Raw genomic sequence first — 27,608 nt, 5'->3', positions numbered from 1 at the left:
AAAACAGATCCTCAAAAAAAAAAAAAAATTTAATAACCGGCACAGACAGGGGGAAGCTAATACTAATTAAAAAGGAAGAAATTCCCCAAAAAGCTATCAGGGTAGGCCCCAACCCTGTTCTGACTATGAAAAACCCAGGGCCTCGTGCGAAGCCTACGCCCCCAGGAAGGCCTAGCAATAGCTCCCTAATTCCCACTTCTTCCCCCCTTCCGACTCCCAATAGTACTTCCCCCTACAATCCAGAGACTCCTGGCGACCGATTATACAACCTAATTCTAGGAGCCTTTTCTGCCCTCAATCACTCCCGAGCTAATCTCACCCAGTCATGCTGGCTTTGCCTGTTGGCTTCGCCGCCCTATTATGAAGGAATAGCTATAAGTAAGTCATATACCATCCTCCCTAATGGCACGTCTTGCGACTGGGACAGCGACCATAAACTCACCCTGTCTGAGGTTACGGGACAAGGGACTTGTATAGGTAACTCTCCTCCCCATGTTAAAATCTTATGTGCCACCATTAATCAAACCCAAGATAATGATAAATTCCTTCAACCTCCCCCAGGTTTAAAGTGGGCATGTAACACTGGAATTACCCCTTGTGTATCTACAAAGGTTTTTAACAACTCTGTCAACTATTGTGTGTTGGTTTCTATATACCCCCAAATTCTCTATCATTCAGGGACAGAATTAGAAACTATACTATTAAGCCAAACCAGATACAGAAGGGAACCAATCTCAATAACCCTGGCAGTTCTTATGGGGGTAACCGCCGCTGCCGGTATAGGCACAGGGACTGCTGCCATTGTACATAGCAATCAACAAACCAGTCAATTACAGGCCGCAATAGATCAAGACTTAAACGAAATAGAAAGATCTGTCTCAGCCCTTCAGAACTCTCTAACCTCCCTTTCAGAAGTAGTTCTGCAAAATAGGCGAGGACTTGACTTACTTTTCCTTAAAGAGGGGGGACTATGTGCAGCTTTAAAAGAACAGTGCTGTTTCTATGCGGATCACTCTGGTGTTGTTAAAGAGTCCATGACAAAACTCAGAGAGTGCCTTCGTGAAAGACAAAAAGAACGAGAGGCGCAACAGGGGTGGTTTGAATCTTGGTTTACTAAGTCCCCCTGGTTGACAATGCTATTATCTGCTCTCGCTGGGCCTTTAATTGTGTTACTTTTAATAATAACTATAGGACCATATATTCTAAATAGAATTATACAGTTTTTACAAAGGCAGATTGGAAATGTCAAATTAATGCTCATCAGACAACAGTACTCAGTATTAAACAACCCAGAAAATCTCTAAGATTAGAGATATGTACAAAAAGGAGTGGGGAATGTAAAGAAGGATTTTATGAAACTTAACAGTAGCTAACTTTTCTTATGTAAAGAAGAATTTTATAAAACTTAACAGTAGCTAACTTTTCTTATGTAAAGAAGGATTGTAAAGGAAAGAGTTATGGGCCCCATCAGGCTAAGAAAAACAACTCAGGACCTTCCGGGGTGGTTATCTGCTTCTCCCAACCCCCATGACTCCTGGCGCCAGAAATACTTGTTGTGAAACTGTTCGTTATCTACTTCCTGCATAAAGCAGAACTTGTAACTCATGTTCAACCCTCAAACCCCATCCCCTTATCCTGGCCCTTAAAAGGCTTCCCAAACCCAGGCACGGGGCTCTCTGTTCCTGCGTGTTCAGTGAGCCCCACGCACGTGTGGTAAATAAACCCCTTGCGTGTTGCATGAGAAAAAAAAAATTTTAAAACGTTGAAATTATTCAAAGCACTTTCTCTGATCACAATGGGATGAAGCTGGATCTCAATAATTACCAAAGAACACGAACATTCACAAATACATGGAGACCAAATAATACACTCTTAAACAACCAGTAGGTCAAAGAAGAAATTATTAGAGAAATCAGTAGCTATCTGGAGATGAATGAAAATGAGAATACAACTTATCAGAACTTATGGAAGTGGCAAAGGCTGTGCTGAGAGGAAATTTCATTGCCCTAAATGTCTAAGTTAAAAAACAAGAAAGGGCAAAAATCAAGAACTTTACAGCACACCTGGAGGAACCTGAGAAAGAACAGTAAAGCAACCCCAAAGCAAATAGGAGAAGAGAAGTAACAAAGATTAAAACAGAGATAATTGAATGGGAGAACAAAAGAACAATAGAATCAATAAAACCAAAAGTTGGTTCTTTGAGAAAATCAATAAAATTGATGGGCTACTAGCAAGACTAACAAAGAAAAAAAGAGAAGAGGATGCAAATAAGCAAAATCAGAAATGAGTAGGGGTGCGTTACCACAGACCCTGAAGAAATAAAAGAAAAATGATTTTATGACACCAATATCATTTTACTACCAAAACTGGGTAAAGATGCTATAAGAAAGGAAAACTACAGGTCAATTTCCCTAATGAACATAGATGCAAAAATTGTCAATAAAATATCAGCAAATCGAATCAAAGAGCACATTAGAAGAATTATACACCATGACCAAATGGGGTTTATACCAGGAATGCAAGGATGGTTCAATACAAGAAAATCAATTAATGTAATAGCACACATTAACAAATCAAAAGGGAAAAATATATGATCATCTCAATTGATGCTGAAAAAGTACCTGACATAATTCAGCATCCTTTTCTGATAAAAACAACCCAAAAGATAGGAATCACAGGTGACTACCTCAATATGATAAAGGGAATATATGAAAAACCGACCAGCAACATCCTCAATGGAGAGAGACTGAAAGCTTTCCCCATAAGAACAGGTACAAGACAATGATGCCAACTGTCATCACTATTATTCAACACTGTGCTTGAAGTTCTAGCTAGAGCAATCAGTCAGGACAAAGAAATAAAAGGCATCCAAATTGAAAATGAAGAAATAAAACTCTCATTACTTGTAGATGATATGATACTATACTTGGAAGATCCTGAGAAATCTACAGCAAAGTTACTTGAACTAATAAATAAATTCAGCAAGGTGGCAGGATATAAAATTAATGTGCAAAAATCAGTAACACGGGCAGGCCACGGTGGCTCAGCAGGCAAGGACGCTTACCTGCCATGCCAGAGGACCGAGGTTCGATTCCCAGTGCCTGCCCATGTTAAAAAAAAAAAAAAAAAAATCAGTAACACACAGAGGAGGCACCCATAGCTCTGGGAGTACTTGGGCCATATTCATGACTGATGACACTGTCAAGTGCATTAAAGGAGAGTCCTCCATAAAAATGGCACTTTTTCTAGAGTGAAAAAGTGGAATTGGACTGGAATTTGGTGAGGGTGCATCAGTAAATCTGCCTCAATCAATATGGTTAATTTGAAGATTAAATATATGTTATTCTCCAAGCACATTAATACAACATTGTTTATGTGAACTCAGGTATAAATGGATGGGCATGGTTATTCTAACCTCATTTAAAAGATATTCAAGGATCTGAGCTAAAGTTATATTTATCCTGGCCTCTGGGATAGTGATCCTTCATCAATCTTTCCAGCACAAGTATGTTCCAGACTCCATTAAGTCTCTGAATTCACTGGAGAGCTGAGAGAGTTTTTTTCTCATTCAGTTCATGTCCTCTTTGGAGAAATAATGCACTCACTGATCCTGTTATTGCCTGCAAATGGCTTAGGCATATGGTGAACTTAGGTGATAGAAGAATTAGTGAACTTGAAAGATGTAGTTACAGAATTCACTCAGGAAGTGAGGACCATTCTGGATACATTCTGGCCTTAGAAAAATGAGAACACTCACACTGGAGAGAAAACCTTGGACTGTCATCTATATGGTAAAGCCTTCACTCAATATTCTGGCCTTAGACTACATGAGAACACTCACACTGGAGAGAAACCCTATGAATGCCATCTATATGGAAAAGCCTTCACTCAATGTGCCCAGCTGAGATAACATGAAAGATCTCACACAGGAGAGAAACTGTAAGAGTGCCATCTATGTGGGAAAGCTTTCACTCTTGGTTCTTATCTTAGAAAATATGAGAGAATTCACACTGGAGGGAAATGTTATGAATGCCATCTATGTGGAAAAGCCTTCACTCAAGGTGTGCCCTTAGAAAACATGAGAGAATTCACACTGGATAGAAACCTTATGAATGTTATCTCTGTGGGAAAATCTTTGCCTGTTACTCTAATCTTAGACTACATGAGACCTCTCACACTGGAGAGAAACCCTATGCATGTCTTCTATGTGGTAAGACCATCAGTGAATGTGCTCACCTGAGAAAACAGATGAATTCACAGAGGAGAGAAACTTTATGAATGCCATCTATGTGAAAAAGTCTTAACTCGAAGTTCTAACCTGAAAAAACATGAGAGAACTCACATTGGAGAGAAAACTTACAAATGTTATTTATGTCAGAAAGTCTTCACCCATTTTTCTAACCTTAGAAAACAGAAGAGAACTCACACTGTAGTGCAACTTTAGGAATATCATCTATGTGGGAATTTATTCAATGTTTTAACCAGAGACAAGTAAGTGCTTTCTAAATAGCATTAAGCTTGACTAAAGGATAGTCTTCAGAGTTCCTAGGTGAAGGAGCTCATGTGCAAAACTTAAATCCAAACACAGTACTGTTTCCATAGCATCACAAAATCATTCCAAACACTGAATACAAAATGGTCATTCATATAATATTCACTCACTACCTCCTTAATTAAATTCAAATTTACTATCACAATTTTGAGTGAAATTGATTTATTTAGAGTTTAGTCTTTATAATGGGATTTAATCTTGTTCTCCCTTAATGATATGGTATTGACATTGTAATTAAAAATATTTTGAAACAAAGAAGAAGATCAGTAACATTTCTATACAAAAGCAATGACCTAGCTGAGGAGTCAATTCAGGAAAAAATTCCATTCAAAATAGCAACTAAAACAAAGGAATGTCACCATTGCAGGGTGTTGAAAATAGATGGTAATTCATATTTTAAAATTTTAACTTCTGTGAGACTAAAGCAAAAAATGTTCATTTGGTACACAATTCATAATTTGACTAGTGCATTTCCTAATATAACTTATGTGGACAGTTTAACTGAACACCCTAAGTACATGGAACCTCGAGTAGGGCATGAGAATTTGTAGGTTTGTCCAGAGTGATGCCCTGATAAATCCCAGAGTGATTTGAACAGTGAATAAAAAAATATTTGCAAAGTCCCATTGGGTGAGAAAGGGGGAAAATTCAACTTCCCCATGTGGAGAATTCCTGATATTCTCACCAAAGCAATAAGCCAAGCCATCAATCTTGAGGTTTGTTCATATGAAATTTATTCCTGCAAAGAATAGGCTAAGCCTACTTAAAATTAGGCCTAAGAGTTACCCTGAGAGAACCTCTTGTGTTGCTTAGATGTGGCTTCTCTCTCTCAGCCAACATGACAAGCAAACTCACTGCCCTTGCCCTCTCTACGTGGGACATGACTCCCACGGGTGTAAACCTTCCTGGCAATATGGGACAGAAATACTAGAATGAGCTGGGACTCAGCATCAAGGAAATGAGAAAACCTTCTAGACCAAAAGGGGGAAGAGAGAAACGAGACAAAATAAAGTGTCAATGGCTGGGAAATTCAAAACAGAGTCAAGAGGTTATCCTGGATGTTATTCTTACACATTATATAGATATCACCTTTTTAGTTAGGGTATATTGGAGAGGCTGGAGGGAACTGCCTGAAAATGTAGAGCTGTGTTCCAGTAGCCATGTTTCCTGAAGATGGTTGTATAATGATATAGCTTTCACAATGTGACTGTGTGATTGTGTAAACCTTGTGTCTGATGCTTCTTCTCTCTATGGTATGGACAGATGAGTAAAACACATGGGTTAAAAATAAATAATAGGGGAACAAATATTAAAATAAATTTACTTGATTGAAATGCTAGTGATCAGTGAAAAGGGAGTGATAAAGGTTATAGGAAAAAATAGGGGAAACAAAGGCTAAAATATATTGGATAGGTGGAAATACTAGCAATCAATAAGGGGGAGGGGTAAGGGATATGGTATGAATGAGTTTTTTTCTTTTTATTTCTTTTTCTGAATTGATGCAACTGTTCTAAGAAATTATCATGGTGATGAATATACAACTATGTGATGATATTGCGAATTACTGATTGTACACCAAGAACAGAATGAACATATGGTAAGAATGTTTGTGTTTGTATGTTGTTATGTTCAAAAAAATAAACTACTAAAGACAAAAAAATAAAGAAACAGCAACTAAAAGAATCAAATACTTAGGAATGACCTTAACTAGGGACTTGTACACAGAAAACTACATAACATTGCTAAAAGAAATCAAAGGAGATCAAATAGGTGGAAAGACATTCCTTGCTTATGGATAGGAAGGTTAAATACAGTTAAGGTGTCAATTCTTCCCAAATTGATCTACGGACTCAACACAGTACCAATCAAAATTCCAACAAGCTACTTTAAAGATTTGGAAAAGCTAACTATCAAATTCATCTGGAACGGAAAGAGACCCCAAACAGCTAAAAGCATCCTAAAACAGAAGTACAAAGTGGGAAAATTAACACTCCCTGACTTCAAAACCTATTATAAAGCCACAGTGGTCAAAACAGCATGGTACTGGCACAAAGACAGAAACACTGACCAACAGAAACGAATCGAGAGTGCAGAAAGAGACCACGAAACCTATGGCCCACTGATTATTTTTTATTAATTTTTAAAAACATATAACAACAAACAAACATAAACATTCTTAACATATTATCATTCCATTCTACATATATAATCAGTAATTCATGATATCATCACATAGTTGTATATTCATCATCATTGTAATTTCTTAGAACATTTGCATCAATTAAGAAAAAGAAATAAAAAGAAAACAGAAAAAAAATTCCTACATACCATACCCCTCACCTTTCACTGACCACTAGCATTTCAATCAACTAAATTTACTTTAACATTTGTTCCCCCTATTATTTATTTTTATTCCATATGTTTTACTCATCTGTTGATAAGGTAGATATAAGGAGCATCAGACACAAGGTTTTCACAATCACACAGTTACATTGTGAAAGCTATATCATTATACAATCATCTTCAAGAAACATGACTACTGGAACACAGCTCTACATTTTCCGGCAGTTCCCTCCAGCCTCTGCATTACATCTCCTGACAAGGTGATATCTATTTAATGCATAAGAAAAACCTCCAGGATAACCTCTTGACTCTGTTTGGAATCTCTCAGTCATTGACACTTTATTTTGTCTCATTCACTCTTCCCCCTTTTGGTCGAGAAGGTTTTCTCAATCCCTTGATGCTGAGTCCCAGCTCATTCTAGGATTCATGTTCCACATTGCCAGGAAGGTCCACACCCCTGGGAGTCATGTCCCACTTAGAGAAAGTGAGTTTGCTTATTGTGTTGGCTGGGAGAGAGAGGCCACATCTGAGCAGCAAAAGACATTCTCTTGGGGGTGACTCTTAGGCCTAATTTTAAGTAGACTTGACCTGTCCTTCGTGGGGTTAAGTTGCATATGAACTAAGCTCAGGGTTCGAGCTCAGCCTATTGCTTTAGTTGTCCACACTGCTTGTGAGAATGTCGAAAATTCTCCACTTTGAGAAGCTGAATTTTCCCCTTCTCGCCATTTCCACAAGGGGACTTTGCAAATACTTCTTTTTTTTTTTTTTTATGCAACATTCTTTTATTATCCATTCATCTGTCTATGGACAGTTGGTTTGTTTCTACTTTTTGGCTATTGTGAATAATACTGCTATGAACATTCATGTACAAAAATCTGGTTTCCTGCTTTCAGTTCTTTTGTGTATATAACTAGGAGTGGAATTATATATTGGTTTTTAAAGTTCACTCAGGTATCTGAGGAGAGAATTGAGGGGACCCAATAGTGAAGGCAGGGAGACCAGGTAGGAGGATATTGTAGCTGTGCAGATGTGAGAAGAGAATGGCTTGGACCAAGATGATGGCCGTGGCCATGGCAAGAAGTCCACACTTCCAACTTGAGAGACTAGTGAGAGTTAGCTGAGTAGCGGCGAGGGGCAGTGACCTCTACAAGGGTGAGCATAGCTTCTTGCCAGTGAAACTGGGACGAGAGGTGCAATTGTCTTTGGCTCTTCATGTTCTCCTTCAGTGTTCTTACTTCAACTTAGTGGGTAACTTCGTTTCGCTGGTTGTTGCCTCTAATAATTGCCTTCTGTTCTAGTTTGCTAGCTGCGGAATGCAATATACCAGAAACGGAATGGCTTTTAACAAGGGGAATTTAATGAGTTGCTAGTTTACAGTTCTAAGTCCAAGAAAATTGTCCCAATTAAAACAAGTCTATAGAAATGTCCAATCAAAGGCATCTGGGGAAAGATACCTTGGTTCAAGAAGGCCGATGAAGTTCAGGGTTTCTCTCTCATCTGGAAAGGCACATGGCAAACACAGTCACAGTTTCTCTCTCGATTGGTAGGGCACATGGCAAGCAAGGCATCATCTGCTACTTTCTCTCCTGGCTTCCTGTTTCATGAAGCTCCCCAGGAGGCATTTTCCTTCTTCATCTCCAAAGGCTGCTAGCTGGTGGACTCTGCTTCTCGTGGCTATGTCATTCTCCAAATACTTCTTTATTCACTGTTCAAATCACTCTGGGATTTATTGGGACATCACTCTGGACAAACCTACAAAATCTTATTCTCTATTCAAGGTTCCATGTCTTATGGTGTGCAATTAAGCTATCTACATAAGTTATATTAGGAAATGCACTAGTTAAAATATAAGTTTTGTACCAAATAAACATTTTTGCTTTAGTCTCACACATAAGTTAAAATTTTAAAATATGAATTACCATCTATTTTCAACAACCTGCAGTATTGACATTCCTTTGTTCTTCCTCATGCAAAAACATTTCTAAATTTGTACTTTAGTCACTATCATTATACACTCTAGGCATTCCTAGATTATACCATCTCAGTCTTTATCATCTATCTTTCTTTCTGATTTCATTTGTGCCCCAGCCCTCCTCCCTCTATCATTCTCACATGCAGCTTCATTCAATGTTCTAACTTTATTGTATTATAGTCAGGTAGTATTGTGCTATCCATTTCTGAATTTTTACAATCAGTCCTGTTGTACAATTTCTATCCCTTCAGCTCCAACTATCCAATTTCTTACCCTATTACTATGTCCTGATGGTCTCTGTTACCAACTGAAGTTCTCCAAGTTCATTCACTAATGTCAGTCCATATCAGTGAAGCCATACCGTATTTGTCCTTTTGTTTCTGGGTAATCCCATTCAGCATAATGTCCTTAAGGACCATCCATGTTGTTACATATTTCATAATTTTATTCTGTCTTACAGCTGCATAATATTCCATCATATGTATATACTACAGCTTGTTTAGCCAGTAGTCTGCTGATGGACATTTTGGCTGTTTCCATCTCTTGGCAATTGTAAATAATGCTGCTATAAACACTGGTGTGCAAATGTCTGTTTGTGTCCTTGCCCTCATGTCCTCTGAGTAGATACCTAGCAATGGTATTGCTGGGTCAAATGGCAATTCTATACTCAGCTTCCTGAGGAACCACCAAACTGCCTTCCACAGCAGTTGTATCATTTGACATTCCCACCACCAGTGATAACTGGGCCTCTTTCTCCGCATCCTCTCCAGCACTTGTGGTTTTTTGTTTTATTGATAATGGCCATTCGGGTGGGTGTGAGATAATATCTCATTGTGATTATGATTTGCATTTCCCTAATAGACAGAGAAGTTCAGCATCTGTTCATGTGCCTTTTGGCCATTAGTATTTCCTCTTCTGAGAAGTGTCTGTTTAAGTCTTTTGCCCATTTTGTAATTGAATTGTCTGTCTTTTTGTTGTTGAGTTGAATAATCTCTTTGTATATTCTGAATATTAGACCTTTATCTAATATGTAATTTCCAAATATTATCTCCCATTGTATAGGCTGTCTTTTTACTTTCTTGACAAGCTTCTCTGATGCACAAAAGTGCTAATTTTGAGGAGTTCCCATTTCTTTCTTTCTTTCTTCAATGCTTGTGCTTTGGGTATAAGCTCTAGGAAACTGCCTCCTATTATAAGATTTATAAGACATTTTCCTACATCTTCTTCTAACAGTTTTACGGCCTGAGATCTAATGTTTAGGTCTTTGATCCATTTTGAGTTAATTTTTGTATAGGGTGTGAGATATGGATCCTCTTTCATTCTTTTGCATATCCAGTTCTCTACGCACCATTTATTGAAGAGACTGTTCTGCCCCAGGTGAGTTGGTTTGACTGCCTTATCAAAGATCAATTGTCCACAGACGACAGGGTCTATATCTGAACACCCTATTCTATTCCATTGATCAGTTTATCTATCTTTATGCCAGTACCATGCTGTTTTGACACTGTAGCTTCATAATACGCCTTAAAGTCAGGTAGCGTGAGTCATTTGTCTTTCTCAAGAAACTTTTAGCCAATCAGGGCACCCTGCCATTCCAGATAAATTTGCTTATTGGTTTTTCTATTTCTGAAAAGTATGTTTTGGAGATTTTAATTGGTATTGCATTGAATCTGTAAATCAATTTAGGTAGAATTGACATCTTAACTATATTTAGTCTTGCAATCCATGAACACAGTATGCCCTTCCATTTACTTAGATCTTCTGTGATTTCTTTTTTCTTATAGTTTTCTTTGCATAGGTCTTTTGTCTCTTTAGTTAAATTTATTCCTAGATATTTTATTGTCTTGGTTGCAATTGTAAATGGAATTTTTTTCTTGATTTCTCCATCATATTGTTCATTACTAGTGTATAAAATATGATTTTTGAGTGTTGATCTTGTAACCTGCCACTTTGCTGAACTCATTTATTAGCTCTAGTAGTTTTGCTGTGGATTTTCTGGAGTTTTCGACATATAGTATCATAACATCTGCAAACAGTGAGAGTTTTACTTCTTCCTTTCCAATTTTGATGTCTTGCATTTCTTTTTCTTGTCTAATTGCTCTGGCTAGAACTTCCAACACAATGTTGAATAACAATGATAGTGGACATCCTTGTCTTGTTCCTGATCTTAGGGGGAAAGTTTTCATTTTCTCCCCATTGAGGATGATGTTAGCTGTGGGTTTTTCATATATTCCCTTTAGCATGCTGAGGAAGGTCCCTTCTACTCCTATCCTTTGAAGTGTTTTCAACAGGAAAGGATGTTGAATTTTGTCAAATGCCTTTTCTGCATCAATTGAGAAGATCATATGGTTTTTTTGCTTTGATTTGTTGATATGATGTATTACATTAATTGATTTTTCTTATGTTGAACCATCCTTGCATACCTGGGATGAATCCTACTTGGTCATGGTGTATTACATTAATTGATTTTCTTATGTTGAACCATCCTTGCATACCTGTGATGAATCCTGAATTGGTCATGGTGCATAATTCTTTTAATGTGCTGCTAGATTTGATTTGTTAGAATTTTTTTTGAGGATTTTTCCATCTATATTCATTAGAGAGACTGGTCTGTAGTTTCCTTTTTTTGTAATATCTTTGTCTGGCTTTGGTATGAGGGTGATGTTGGCTTCGTAGAATGAGTTAGGAAGCTTTCCCTCCTCTTCAATTTTTTTGAAGAGTTTGAGCAGGAATGGTACTAATTCTTTCTGGGATGTTTGGTAGAATTCACATGTGAAGCCATCTGGTCCTGGATTTTTCTTTTTGGGGAGCTTCTTAATGACTGATTCAATTTCTCTACTTGTGATTGGTTTGTTGAGGTTGTATATTACTTCCTTTATTTCTGTGGGGTCAGTGGTTATGTCTCCTCTTCCCTTTCTAATGTTATTTATTTGCATCCTGTCTTCTTCTTCTTTTTGTCAACCTCGCTAAGGGTCCATCAATCTTACTGATTTTCTCATAGAACCAAATTTTAGTTTTGTTGATTTTTTCGATTATTTTCATGTTCTCAATTTCATTTATTTCTGCTCTAATCTTCATTATTTCTTTCCTTTTTCTTGCTTTGGGCTTAGTTTGCTGTTCTTTCTCTAGTTCTTCCAAGTAGACTTTTAACTCTTCGATTTTTGCTCTTTATTCTTTTTTGATATAGGCATTTAAGGCAGTAAGTTTCCCTCTAGCACTGCCTTTGCTGTATCCCATAAATTTTGCTATGCCATGTTTTCATTTTCATTTGCCTTGAGATATTTACTGATTTCTCTTGTAATTTCTTTCTTCACCCACTGGTTGTTAAGAGTGTGTTGTTTAGCCTCCACATGTTGTGAATTTTCTGGCCTCTGCCTATTATCGATTTCCATCTTCATTCCTTTATGATCTGAGAAAGTGTTCAGTATGATTTCAATCTTTTAAAATTTACTGAGATTTGCTTTGTGACCCAGCACATGGTCTCTTCTTGAGAATGATCCATGAGCACTTGAGGAAAAGGTGTATCCTGCTGTTGTGGGGTGTAATGTTCTATAAATGTTTGTTAAGTCTAGCTCATTTATTGTATTACTCAAATTCTCTGTTTCTTTATTGATCCTCTGTCTGGATGTTCTGTTCATTAGTGAGAGTGGGGAACTGAAATCTCCAACTATTATGGTAGATGTGTCTAGTTCTCTTTTCAATGTTTGCCGCATGTATTTTGGAGCATTCTGAGATGGTGCATAAATATTTATGATTGTTTTGTCCTCTTGTTGAATTGTTCCTTTTATTAATGCATAGTGTCCTTCTTTTGTCTCTTTTAATTGTTTTACATTTGAAGTCTAATTTATTGGATATTAGTATAGCAGAAAGAGCAGGCTCTTTTCTGACTGTTATTTGCATGAAATATCTTTTCCCAACCTTTCACTTTCAATCTATGCTTATTCTTGGGTCTAAGATGTGTTTCCTGTAGACAGCACATAGAAGGATCCTGTTTTTTAATCCATTCTGCCAGTCTATGTCTTTTGATTGGACAGTTTAACCCTTAACATTTAGTGTTATTACTGTATGGGCAGTACTTTCTTCTACCATTTTGCATTTTGGATTTTATGTCATATCTCATTTTTCTTCTTTTTACCTTTACTGATAGTCTTCATGTGTACACTCTTCTCCAACACCTCCCCTCCTGTCTTTTCGTATCTGTCTCTAGTGCTCCCTTTAGTATTTCCTGCAGAGCTGGTGTCTTGGTCACAAAGTCTCTCAATGATTTTTCTGTCTAAAAATGTTTTAATTTCTCCCTCATTTTTGAAGGACTATTTTGCTGGATATAGAATTCGTGGTTGGCAGTTTTCTCTTTTAGTAATTTAAATATATGATCCCACTGATTTCTTGCCTCCATGGTTTCTGCTGAGAAATCTATGCATAGTCTTATTGGGCTTCCCTTGTATGTGATGGGTTGCTTACCTCTTGCTGCTTTCAAGATTCTGTCTTTTTCTTCGACATCTGACATTCTGATTAGTATGTGTCTTGGAGTATGACTATTTGGATCTATTCTCTTTGAGGTACGCTGCTCTTCTTGGATCTGTAATTTTAAGTCTTTCATAAGAGTTGGGACATTTTCAGTGATAATTTCCTCCATTAGTTTTTCTTCTCCTTTTCCCTTCTCTTCTCCTTCTGGGACACCCACAACATGTATATTCATGTGCTTCATATTGTCATTCAATTCCCTGAGTCCCTGCTCATACTTTCCATTCTTTTCCCTGCAAAAGAATGGAAAAACCCGAAAAACAAAATCCGACTTTTGCTTCTCGGATTTTAGATGTCCCGTCCTCCAGTTCACTAATCCTATCTTATGCCTCCTGAAATCTGACATTGTAGGTTTCCATCGTTTTTCTCATCTCTTCTACTGTGCCTTTCATTCCCATAAGTTCTGTGATTTGTTTTTTCAGACTTTCAATTTCATCTTTTTGCTCATTCCTAGCCTCCTTTATATCCTCCCTCAATTCATTGATTTGATTTTTGATGAGGTTTTCCATGTCTCTTCAAACATTCTGAATTAATTGTTTCAACTCCTGTATCTTATTTGAATTGTTGGTTTATTCCTTTGACTGGGCCACATCTTCAATTTTGCTAGTGTGATTCATTATATTTTTCTGGCATCTAGGCATTTAATTACCTTAATTAATTTATTCTGGAGATTGTTTTCACTTCTTTTATCTAGGATTTTCTTGCTGGATGACTTTGTTGTCTACTGTTCTTTGACATTCAGTTCAGCTTATTTTGGAACACTAGCTTTGATTTTGTTTAACAGATCAGAATGTTCAGTTCTTGCTTTCTTGTTTCTTGCCATGCCTGTATGGTGCTTTCCTCTGGCCCCCTTAGGTATTATAGACCCCAGCCAGATTTTCCCCAACCAAACTGGCCTCCTCTCAGGAAGAAAGAGTTACCTGCATCAGTTTTCCCTGAGGGTGAGACCCAGCAGATTGAAAGACTCCTATGAAGCGTGTGGATTCTGAGTTTTTCCTATCCTGCCCAGTATGTGGCCCTTTTCTGCCTGTGGGTCCCTTCAGCATAAGGTGATGCAGTACCTTTAATTTCAATAGACTTTCCCAGCTGGAGGCATGTTTGAGACAGAAGAGAGGTTGAATAAAGAAACAGAGAATTTGAATATTACAATAAATGAGCTGGACTTAACAGACATTTATAGGACATTTCACCCCACAACAGCAGGATACAACTTTTTCTCAAGTGCTCATGGATCATTCTCAAAGATAGACCATATGCTGGGTCACAAAGAAAGTCTCAACAAGTTTAAAAAGATTGAAATCATACAAAACACTTTCTCAGATCACAAAGGAATGAAGTTGGAAATCAATAATAGGCAGAGCACCAGAAAATTCACAAATATGTGGAGGCCCAATAACACACTCTTAAACAACTAGTGGGTCAAGGAAGAAATTACAAGAGAAATCAGTAAATATCTCAAGGCAAATGAAAATGAAAACACAACATATCAAAACTTATGGGATGCAGCAAAGGCAGTGCTAAGAGGGAAATTTATTGCCCTAAATGCCTATATCAAAAAAGAAGAAAGAGCACAAATTCAGGAATTAACTGTCCACTTGGAAGAACTGGATAAAGAACAGCAAACTAACCCCAAAGCAAGCAAAAGGAAAGAAATAACAAAGATTAGAGCAGAAATAAATGAAATCGAGAACATGAAAACAATTGAGAAAATCAATAAAACCAGAAGCTGGTTCTACAAGAAAATCAATAAGATTGATGAGCCCTTAGCAAGATTGACAAAAAGAAGAAGAGAGAGGACACAAATAAATAAGATCAAAAATGGAAGAGGAGACATAACCACTGACCCCACAGAAATAAAGGAGGTAATAACAGGATACTATGAAAAACTTTATGCTAATAAATACAACAATGTAGATGAAATGGACAACTTCCCAGAAAGGCATGAACAACCAACTTTGACTCGAGAAGAAATAGATGACCTCAACAAACCAATCACAAATAAAGAAATTGAATCAGTCATTAAAAAGTTTCCCAAAAAGAAAAGTCCAGGACCAGACGGCTTCACATGTGAATTCTATCAAACATTCCAGAAAGAAATAGTACCAATCCGGCTCAAACTCTTCAAAAAAATTGAAGTGGAGGGAAAGCTACCTAATTCATTCTATGAAGCCAACATCACCCTCATATCAAAACCAGACAAAGATATTACAAAAAAAGAAAACTACAGACCAATCTCTCTAATGAATATAGATGCAAAAATCCTCAACAAAATTCTAGGAAATTGAATCCAGCAACACAATAAAAGAATTATACATCATGACCAAGTAGGATTCATCCTGGGTATGCAAGGATGGTCCAACATAAGAAAATCAATTAATGTAATACACCACATCAACAAATCAAAGCAGAAAAATCATATGATCATCTCAATTGATGCAGAGAAGGCATTTGACAAAATTCAACATCCTTTCCTGTTGAAAACACTTCAAAGAATAGAAATACAAGGGAACTTCCTTAAAATGATAAAGGGAATATATGAAAAACCTACAGCTAATATCACCTCAATGGGGAAAAACTGAAAACTTTCACCCTAAGATCAGGAACAAGACAAGGATGTCCACTATCACCACTGTTATTCAACATCGTGTTGGAAGTTCTAGCCAGAGCTAGAAAAAGAAATACAAGGCATCAAAATTGGAAAGGAAGAAGTAAAACTATCACTGTTTGCAGACGATATGATACTATACGTCGAAAACCCTGAAAAATCCACAGCAAAACTACAAGAGCTAATAAATGAGTATTGCAAAGTGGCAGGTTACAAGATCAACATTCAAAAATCTGTAGTGTTTCTATACACTAGTAATGAACAATCTGAGAGGGAAATCAAGAAACGAATTCCATTTACAATTGCAACTAAAAGAATAAAATACTTAGGAATAAATTTAACTAATGAGACAAAAGACCTATACTAAGAAAACTACAAGAAACTGTTAAAAGAAATCACAGAAGACCTAAATAGATGGAAAGGCGTACTGTGTTCATGGATTGGAAGACTAAATATAGTTAAGATGTCAATTCTACCTAAATTGATTTACAGATTCAATGCAATACCAATCAAAATCCCAACAACTTACTTTTCAGAAATAGAAAAAACAATAAGCAAATTTATCTGGAAGGGCAGGGTGCCCCAAATTGCTAAAAGTATCTTGAGGAAAAAAAAACAAAGCTGGAGGTCTCAAGCTGCCTGATTTTAAGGCATATTATGAAACCACAGTGGTCAAAACAGCATGGTACTGGCATAAAGACAGATATATTGACCAATGGAATCAAATAGAGTGCTCAGATATAGACCCTCTCATCTATGGACATTTGATGAGACAGAACAGTCTCTTCAATAAATGGTGCCTAGAGAACTGGATATCCATATGCAAAAGAATGAAAGAGGACCCGTATCTCACACCCTATACAAAAGTTAATTCAAAATGGATCAAAGATCTAAACATCAGGTCTAAGACCATAAAACAGTTAGAGGAAAATGTAGGGAAATATCTTATAAATGTTATAATTGGAGGCGGTTTTATAGACTTTACACCCAAAGCAAGAGCACTGAAGAAAGAATGAAATAAATGGGAACTCCTCAAAATTAAACACTTTTGTGCATCAAAGAACTTCATGAAGAAAGTAAAAAGACAGCCTACACAATGGGAGACAATATTTGGAAATGACATCAGATAAAGGTCTAGTATCCAGAATTTATAAAGAGATTGTTCAACTCAACAACAGAAAGACAGACAATCCAATTACAAAATGGGAAAAAGACTTGAACAGACAATTCTCAGAAGAGGAAATACAAATGGCCAAAAGGCACATGAAGAGATGCTCAACTTCCCTGGCCATTAGAGATCCTTTGCCATTAGAGAAATGCAAATCAAAACCACAATGAGAGATCATCTCACACCCACCAGAATAGCCATTATCAACAAAACAGAAAATGACAAGTGCCGAAGAGGATGTGGAGAAAGAGGCATACTTATTCACTGTTGGTGGGAATGTCAAATGGTGCAACCGCTGTGGAAGGCAGTTTAGCGGTTCCTTAAAAAGCTGACATTTGCACACCAATGTTCATAGCAGCATTATTCACAATTGCCAAAAGATGGAAATGAACCAAATGACCATCGACAGATAAGTGGATCAACAAAATGTGGTATATACATACAATGGAATATTATGTAGCAGTAAGAAAAAATGATGTCCTGAAGCACATGACAAGATGGATGAACCTTGAGGACTTACTTTGCTGAGCGAAATTAGCTGGACACAAAAGTATAGATACTGTATGATTCCACTTTTATGACCAGCATAAAAGTATAATCAGAGGTTTATAATACAGAATACAAGGACTTAGAGATACATAGAAGCAATAAAGATGGGAGAATCATTAGCTAATGACGCTGAACTCCAATGTAAGAGAATAGACAGTAGCAAAGGTGATTCTCCAGTGGGTCTACAAATAATATTATCATGTTGAAGATGAACAAGATAGAAAGGGGTTGTCCCACTGATTCACACTAGAAATAAGAACTAGTTCTCGCAAGAATTACTTCAGAGATATGATTCTTGTATAAGAGTGTCTAAGTCCAGGGTACAGGGAGAAAATTACTATTGCATGCTATGAATTCTATTCAAAAGCACTACCAAAGCAACAGCAGAGGTAAATAATGGGGGAGGGACAAGAGTTAAGAGGAGGTTTAGATTTTCTATTTGGCAAGGGTGTGTTTACTGGTTTTCTTTCTCTTGGGAACAATGAAATTATCTAAAATTAAGAGTATTGATGGACTGTGGACTTTGGGCCCTCTACATGATGCCCGATGAAGGTAGGTGGCTGAAGGATGCACTGATGGAGAAGTAGATTGGCGAACGATGGTGTATACTTACGAATGAAGGTTGTGCTGCTATAAAAAGGAACACAGTCTTGAGGCATGCAACGATGTGAATGAACATATGGGACATTTGGTGAGACAGAATAAGCCAGAAACAAAAGAACAACAATGGTATAATCACCTTTAGAAAATGTTTATAAGAAAACAGGGGTCTAGATTGTAAGCTTTTAGAGCAGACACATTAAGTTCAGAGTGGTGATTATTATTTCTGGATTTCGAGAGGCTGTTTTATATATTTAACCTGATATTTAGAGATAAGAACAAAGCCGAACAGGCTGGGGTTAAAGTAATTCAGAACATAGGGGTAAGGAAGACAGTGTCTATATTTTAGGACCACACACACTCTTGGAGACCAATGGAAGAAAGGTTTATTTGACCTTGAACTGAAATTTTCTGTAGTGTACAATCAAATTCAACCTATCTGTATAGCTCCTTTGAACAACTGAAACACAGGGAGCACAGAATAAGAAAGAGGTCCTTTAATCCTGTATAGATTATTGTAACGCCTGGAAACATTCTAGAGCATATTAAGCAGATAATCAAAAAGTATTGACAAAGTCCCCTGAGGGAAAAGAGAAAGACTACAGAACCATTAAACCTTACCATCAGAGAATCCCCTGATACTATGTCAAATCAATAGGCCATGTCCTTGATCATGAGGCTTACTCTTGCAAAGGTTATATAAGTAGCATAGAACCTTAGACTACCTATAGGTATGCCTAAGAGTTACTTCTGGAGGACCTCTTTTGTTGCTCAGATGTGTCCTCACTCTCTCTATGCCCAACTCTGCAAATGAGATCATTGCCCCCCCGCCACATGGAAGATATCCAGGGGTGAAAGTCTCCCTGGTAACATGGGAGATGACTCCCAGGGATGAATCCAGACCTGACACTGTGGAATCAGCAATTACATCCTGACCCAAAGGGGGAAACGAAGTATAATTAATAAAGTATCAGTGGCAGAGTTCAAATAGAGCCAAGAGACTACTCTGGGGGTTGCTCTTATGCAAGCTCCAGTTAGACATTCCTACTTATCATAACCTGCCAACCCCCAACCAGGACCATTCCAGCCAATCCTAAAGAACACCTAGGGCAATATATAAGAATCCACAAGGGTTCCATGCACTAGAGCAACTTTCCAGAAACCTACAACCTCCAGATGAGTTCCTGGTCCAGGTAAGTCCTGATACCCCCAGCTTCTCCAGGACATCGGATAGTCCCATCTCCCTACCCCATATTAGTGACAGACCCTTTCAATATCAAAAATTTAGAATCGTCATAGCACAAAGACCCCTAAAGAGTGGATGGAAAGATCAAGGGTGATGGTGGAGTTATACAGAGAAGATAGGATTTAACAAATGAATATGAATGTTGAATCATTAAATTGATATCTCTTTTAGTCCCCAGTATTTTAGAGTAGCTAGCAGTAAAGACCTAAAAGTGTGAAATTGTGACCATGTCATACTCTGAAATATGTTCTACAACTAATTGTGGTGCTGTGCTTTCAAATTAGTAGCTTTTTTGTATATATGTTATTTTTCACAAAAAAAGAAAAAAGTCAATTGTGATGATAAAAAATATTTAAGCCTTGTAGCCTCCCATATTCTGGAGCAGCTAGAAGGAAAAGTATGAAAGGATCATACAGTAGCCCATGACAAACTCTGGGGTCTGCCCTGTAACCACTTGTTGAAGAGTGCTTTGAAAACTATTGCTTTTTTATTTCTTTGCTTTGTATATATGTTATACTATACAACAAAAAAGTTTAAAAAAAGATTACATACAAATAGTAATTTTTTTATACAAGTAATGAACTAAGGAGGCAATTAAGGAAAATTTTTCATTCAAAATACCAACTATAATCAAGTATCTAGGAACAAACTTAACCAGGGATATAAAAGACTTGTATATAGAAAACTACGAAACACTGCTAAAAGACATCAAAGAAGATTTAAATAGGTGGAAATACATTCTGTACTCATGGATAGGAAGGTTAAATATTATAAGCCAGACATAAAAGGATAGATACTGTATGATTTTGATATTACGGGCCCTGAATATAGGGGACCTAGAGATATACAGAAGCTAGAGATAGGTGAACGGTTACCCAATGAGGTTGAATTTAAATGTACAGGAATGGATAGAAATGATGGTAATTCATTAATGTGGTGATAAGTAATACTGCCATAATGAAGATGAATGTGATTGAAAGGGGTTGTATAGAGCCATGTGTCCCAAAGACTAACACTACAAATACAAATAAGTTCTAGCAAAAACTACTTCAAAGGTATGCATCTTATACAAAGAGTCAATAATAGAGGGGTACAGGGGAAAACTACTATTGCATGATATAGCCTACACTTAAGAGGAAGACAACAACAGTACCACTGCAACACCAGGGGTAAATAATTGGGGTGGGGGTGGGGGGAGAAGAGTTAGGGGGAGCTTTAGATTTTCTATTTGGTGAGGGTGGGTTTATCTGTTATTTTTTCTTCAGAGCAACGAAAATTGTCTAAAATTGACAGTGTTGAATGTACAACTGTTTTGATTTGCTAAAACTGCTGGAATATAATGTACCAGAAATGGAATGGCTTTTATGAAGGGAATTACGAAATTGTAAGTTTACAGTTCTAAGGCCATTGAAATGTCCAAACTAAGGCATCCAGGGAAAGATACCTTGACTCAAGAAAGGCTGATGGGTCCAGCACAACTCTGCCATCTGGGAAGGCACATAGCTTTTGTCTCCTGGGGTCTTTGGCTTCTCATATCAAACAGTTTCCTCAGGAGCATATTCTTTCTGCAATCTCCACATGTCTGGGTCTCATGTTGGCTCTGAAGCTTTTTCCAAAATGGTCCCCTCTTAAATAAGCAACCCTACCTTAAATGTGCAGAGACACATCTCCACAGAAAACATCTAATCAAAAGGTCCTACCCACAACTGGGTGGGTCACATCTCCATGGAAACAATCTAATAAAAAATATCACACCCACTATATATATATATGATGGAATATTATGTAGCCGTAAGACAGAATAAATCAATGAAGTATGTAACAACATGGATAGACCTTGAGGACATTATGCTGAATGAGATTAGCCAGAAACAAAATGACAATACTGTATGGACTCACTGACATGAACTAACATTAATGTATGAACTTGAAGAATTTCAGTTAAGAACAGAGGCCATCAGGAGATAGAAATAGGGCAGATTTTGGGTAATTGGAGCTGAAGGGCTCCAATTCAGACTGTGCAACAGGACTGATTGTAAAAATTCAGAAATGGAAAGCACAATACTACCTAACTGTAGCACAATAATGTTAGTGCACTCAATGAAGTGGAATGTGAGAATAAGAAAGAGGAGGACTGGGGGCACAAATGAAACCAGAAGGAAAGACAGACGATCGATTTGAACAGTGAATAAAAAAGTATTTGCAAAGTCCCCCTGGGGGAACGGCGAGAAAGGGGGAAATTTTAACTTCTCCATTTGGAGAATTCCTGATATCCTGGCAAGCAGTGGGGACAACCAAATCAATAGGCCAAACCCTCAATCTTGGGGTTTGTTCATATGAAACTTATCCCCACAGAGGACAGACTAAGCCTACTTAAAATTAGGCCTAAGAGTCTTCACCAGAGAACCTCTTTTGTAGCTCAGATGTGGCCTATCTCTCTCTCAGCCAACATGACAAGCAAACTCACCACCCTCCCCCTCTCTACGTGGGACATGACTCCCAGGGGTGTAAACTTCCCAGGCATCATGGGACAGAAATCCTACAAAGAACTGGGACTCAGCATCAAGGGATTGAGAAAACCTTCTCGACTGAAAGGGGGAATAGAGAAATGAGACAAAATAAAGTGTCAGTGGCTGAGAGATTTCAAACAGAGTTGAGGGGTTATCCTGGAGGTTATTTTTACGTATTTTATAGATATCTCCTTTTTAATTTAAGGTATATTAGAAAGGGTAGAGGGAAGTGCCTGAAACTGTAGAGCTGTGTTCCAGTAGCCATGTTTCTTGAAGATAAATGTATGATACAACTTTCACAATGTGACTATATGAGTGTGAAACCTTGTGTCTGATGCTCCTTTTATCTATGCTATTGATGGGTAAGTAAAAAAATATGGATTAAAAATAAATAAATAATAGGGGAACAAATTTTAAAATAAATTAATAAGATTGAAATACTAGTGAACAATGAAAGGGAGTGGTAAGGGGTATAGAAAAAAAATAGGGGCAACACAGGTTAAAATATATTGAGCAGATGGAAATACTGGTGATCAATGAGAGGGAGGGGTAAGGGGTATAGTATGTATGAGTTTTTTCTTTTCTCTTTTTATCTCTTTTTCTGGAGTGATCCAAATGTTCTAAAAAATGATCATGATGATGAATATACTACTATGTGATGATATGTGAGCCATTGATTGTACACCATGCATGGAACATTTGCATGCTAAGAATGTTCATGTTTGTATGTTGTTTTGGTTTGATAATAAAAAATAAATTTAAAAAAATCCCACCCACAATTTTGAATGAGGATTAAAGAACATGGCTTTTCTGGGGTGCACAACAGTTTCAAACCAGTCCAACAACTAAATGAGGACACTGTGAGACGTGGATTGTTTATTTTGGATATTATCCATGAATGCACAGAGGATGGAAGTGGTTAAAGGATACACTGACTGAGAAGCAGAAATATGAACTGTGGTGTTTACATATGATGGATTATTGTGCGGCTACAGAAAGGAGCAAAGTCGTGAGGCATGCAATGAGGTGAATGAAGCTTGGGGACATTGTGTGGTGCAAAATAAGCCAGAAACAAAAGAACAAATATTGTGTGGTCTCTTTTAAAAAATATTTATAAGAAAATTGGGGCCTGGATTGTAAACTCTAATAGCAGTCACATTTAGTCCAGAGTTGTATTATTTCTAGATTAGGAGATGCTGTAATATATGTGTATAATCTGGTGTTTCCCTGGAACTTTGGGTACCTGTGTGACACCTAAGACTCAAAGCTGGACTTCCGCAGCTCTGAAAGTCAGCATTGCTGCATACAACTCTATGCTGCATACAATTGTTTAAGAAACTGAAAAAGAGATCAGGCTTCAATTAGAGATAAGAACGAAAGTGATCTGGTTGAGACTAACATGAATCAGAATACAGGGCAAAAGATAATATTGTCTATATTTTAGAGCTTCACTTACTGTATGAGACCAAAGGAAGAGAGGTTTATTTTGTCCAATACCTACATTTTCTGTAGCACACAATCTTACTCAAACTGCCTGGATAGCTCATTTAAACAAACCAAACACACAGAGCTCAGGATAGGAACTAGGGCTTATAATTCTGTATCGCTTAATATAATACCCAGATACATCCTAGAGTACGTTGGGTAGATAATTTAAAAGTACTGGCAAAGTCCCTTGAGGGACTGGAGAAAAAAATTATAGAAGTATTAAACTTTCCCATCTGGGAAACCCCTGATACTCTCTCAAATGTTAGGGACTCCCAAGTTAATAGTCCTAGCCCTTGATCTTGAGGCTTACTCTTATGAATTTATTTCTATGGCAGAGAAGTTAAGCCTACCTATAATTATGCCTAACAGTTACTTCCAGAAAACCTCTTTTGTTGCTCAGATATAGCCTCTTTCTCTAAGCCCAACTCTGCAAAGAAAGTCATTATCCTCCCTCCTGCATGGGACATGACATCCAGGGGTGAAAATCCCTGGCAACTTGGAACATGACTTCCAGGGATGACCGTGGCCCTGTACCATGGATCAACAATGCCTTTCTGACCAAAAGGGGTGGGGGGGGGGGGGGGGGAATGAAGCAAAAAAAGGTATCAGTGGCTAAGAGGGTTCAAATAGAGTTGAGAGGATATTCTGGAGGCTACTCTTATGCAAGCTTCAGCTAGATATTGCTTATTACTATGGTTTGCCAACCCCCAAACAATCATTCCTGTTAACCCTAAAGAACCCTAGGACTGTATCTGTAATCTTTCTACAAAAGATTCACACACTAAGTTTACTTTCCAGAAACCTATAACCTCCAGATGGTTCCCAGGCAAATTAATTCTGAACCCCAGAGGGGCCAACCTCTCCAAGAACATCAACTAGTTCTATCCACCCCCAACCCATATTGTTGACACCCCTTTTCAACATGAAAAAGTTAGAATGGACATAGCCCAAATATCCCTAAAGATTGTGAGGAGGATCAAAGACGGAGGAGTTATAACACAGAAGATAGGATTTAACAAATGGGTAGGACTGCTGAATCATTATATTGATATTTCTTTTAGTCTCCAGTGTCTTGTAGCAGCTAGAAGTAAAAACCTAAAATTGTGGAACTGCAACCCACACCAAACTCTGAAATCTGCTTTATAACTACTTCTTCCAATGTACTTAGAAATTTATTGCTTTTTTTGGTATATATATGTCACACAAAATAATTATTAAAACAACAAAAACCTAGTTTAAATATCATCCAAGAGGCCTTCCTCATCCCCCTAGTTGGCTGCTCCCACAGAATCCTGTATAAACGCCCCTTATGGCTGTTATTCCATGAATTGTGTTGAGAGGCAAGAAACTTATAGGCAAAGACCCAATCTGGCTTTATCCTTTTGATATTTTCACCACCACAGAGCTCAGACAACAGATACTCTAGAGTGGAGAAGGAGACCTTTGGGACTCCAAGGGCCCTGGCTGCCTCTCAGGCCATGCACTTCCTCCCTGGAAGGAGAGGGGACTCACAGAACTGTCCCTCCCATCACTGCCTGTTGGCCCTGCCCCAACCTCCCAGGACCCTCAGTTGAACAGGCACTATGCTCTAAGGACTAAAGGGGTCTCTCCAGACCAGTTTTCCCAAATTTATCTATCTGCTCATCAGGATCACCCAAGGCTCTTAGTAAAAATGCAGAATGCCATGCCCTTCCCCTGGACAGTCAACAGATCTTGGGAAGGATCTAGGTGGATAAATAACAAGGAGCCCTGGTGATTCTTATTTGGCTCTATTAGGCCACAGGGAGCTGGACTTCCCATCTTCACAAACCTTGGGGCTTTCAGGCAAGGAGCGCCATCAGGGACTCCCACAACTTATATTTTCATGACTACAGCCCTTTCCCATAAGGTCCACAGGGGAATACCCCAACTCTGGGTGAAGCCCTCTGGGAGGCCCTGCTGCTATGAACTTGTGAAAAACATGACAGAAAGATGCATGACCAGGTACTTCTCAATTCAGAAGGCCCAACAACATCTGCGACCCAGCCCCCACCTTTAGTTCTGAAGATGCTAAATATAACTCCATTTTCAGGAACCCAAGAAGCACCTGGACTGTCACTACAACGTGCCCACAACTTCTGAAATCAACCCAGAAAACAGGAATTCACACTAGGTCTGCCCAGTTTCCCCAGATCAGACACTCGTGAGCTGGAAAGCATACTAGTTTTTGCCACTTCACAGGTTCCAGAAATGTGATCTTGGGGCAAAGGGTCCTGGACAGGAGATGGGATGGTGGGCCCTGGTCCATCTCCACCAGTGATTTGCTCGGTGACCTTTGAGCAAGTACCATCCACTCTCGAGACACTGGTTTTCCATTTGTAAAGTGCAGGGATTAAACTGGATGATACTGCTAAGGTCCCCAAAAGCCCTGACATGCCCAGAGGTATTTGCTAAACCAGAATGGAAAGTCGAACCTAAACCAAGACATTTTTTTTTAATAGTTTTTTTAATTGTGAAATATGTATATACAGAAAAACAGAGAAAAAGCAATAATTTTCAAAATACATTTTAACAAGTAGTTACAGAACAGATTTCAAAGTCTGTTATGGGCTACCATTCCACTATGTCAGATTTTTCTTTTAGCTGCTCCCAAACACAGGAGACTAAAAGAAATAACAATATAGTGATTCAGCAGTCACATTAATTTGTCAAATCCTTTTTTTCTGTGTTATAACTCCTCCTCCTTTGATCCTTCTTCCAATCTATAGGGATTTCTGGGGAATGCCCATTCTAACTTTTTCATGTTGAGAAGGGGTGCCGACAATGAAGGATAGGGGGATGTAATTAGTTGATAGCCTTGGAGAGGCTAGATCCTCTGGATTTCGGAATTTATCTAGCCTAAGAACCCTCTGGAGGTTATGGGTGTCAAGAAAGTAAACTTAGTGCATGAAACTTTTATAGAGTCTCAGTTAGGGCCCTGGGTGTTCTTAAGAGTTAATAGGCATGATGTTGTTTGGGGTTTAGCAAACCATGGCAATTAGCAATATCTAGCTTAAGCTTGCAAAAGAGTAGCCTCCAGAATAGTCTTGACTCTATTTGAAATCTCTGAGCCACTGAGACTTATTTTGCTACACTTCTTTTCCCACTTTTGGTCAGGAAGGCGTTGTCGATCCCACAGTGGGCTAGGCTCACCCCTGGGAGTCATCTCCCACATTGTCAGGGAGATTTTCATCCCTGAATGTCAATTCCCACATAGGGGGTAGGGCACAGATTTTCCTTGAAGAGTTGGGTATCAATTCCCTTGCAGCTCCAAGACCTTGACTATCCATCTAAGAAGTAGCTACAGGGCAAAGCTTTGTCACCCTGATCTCAAGAAAGGGAGAGACTCATCTGAACAACAAAAGAGCTTTCATGGAAGCAACTCTTCGGCTCATTACAGGTAGTCTTGGCTTCTCCGCTACAGAAATGAGTTTTATAAGGGCAGGCCTCAAAACCAAGGGCTTGGGCAGGCAACTATGGTTCAGTGGCAGAGTTCTCGCCTTCCATGCCAGAGACCCAGTTCGATTCCCACTGCCTGCCTATGTTATAAATAAATAAATAAATAAATAAATAAAACCAAGTGCTTGGCCTATTTTCTTGGGAGTCCCCAATGTTTGAGATGGTACCAGGGGTTTCCCAGATGGAAAAATTTCTTAGTTCCTTATTTTTCACTTTGGCCCCTTAGGGGACACTACCAACATGTTTTAATTACCAGCCCATCATAGTCTGGGACATATGCAGGTATTACATTAAGAATTACAATGCCTCATTCCCAATTGGGGCTCCATGTGCCAAGCCAAGATCTTTTGAGAAATATTTGCTCCCACCCTTCCTGCCCCCAGAGCACACAAATGATCAAGCAGGCAGCAAGAAATGAGTGACCTGGACGGGAGAGGTAGATGCCTTGACTATCAAAGGCACGGCTCAACTAGGTGTCCTCCTACCTCTCCCACCATGCTCTCTTAGCCTTTTCCCTTGATGTCCGCATTTGTCCTCTTATCTTTTCATACTCCCTGGGCAATCTCACCCAAGC

General features: G+C 38.2%; 1 protein-coding gene across 1 annotated transcript in view; it reads right to left on the bottom strand.

The window, feature by feature from the left end:
- Positions 1 to 27,608, bottom strand: part of B4GALT1 (beta-1,4-galactosyltransferase 1) — a 98,881-nt gene that overhangs the window by 28,577 nt on the left and 42,696 nt on the right. The gene's annotated exons all lie outside the window — the stretch shown is intronic.

The sequence above is a fragment of the Tamandua tetradactyla genome, chromosome 2 (assembly GCF_023851605.1).
Source record: "Tamandua tetradactyla isolate mTamTet1 chromosome 2, mTamTet1.pri, whole genome shotgun sequence".
NCBI lineage: Eukaryota > Metazoa > Chordata > Mammalia > Pilosa > Myrmecophagidae > Tamandua > Tamandua tetradactyla.
Note: the sequence above shows the minus strand (reverse complement) of the source record. Positions and strands in the feature narration are given on the sequence as shown.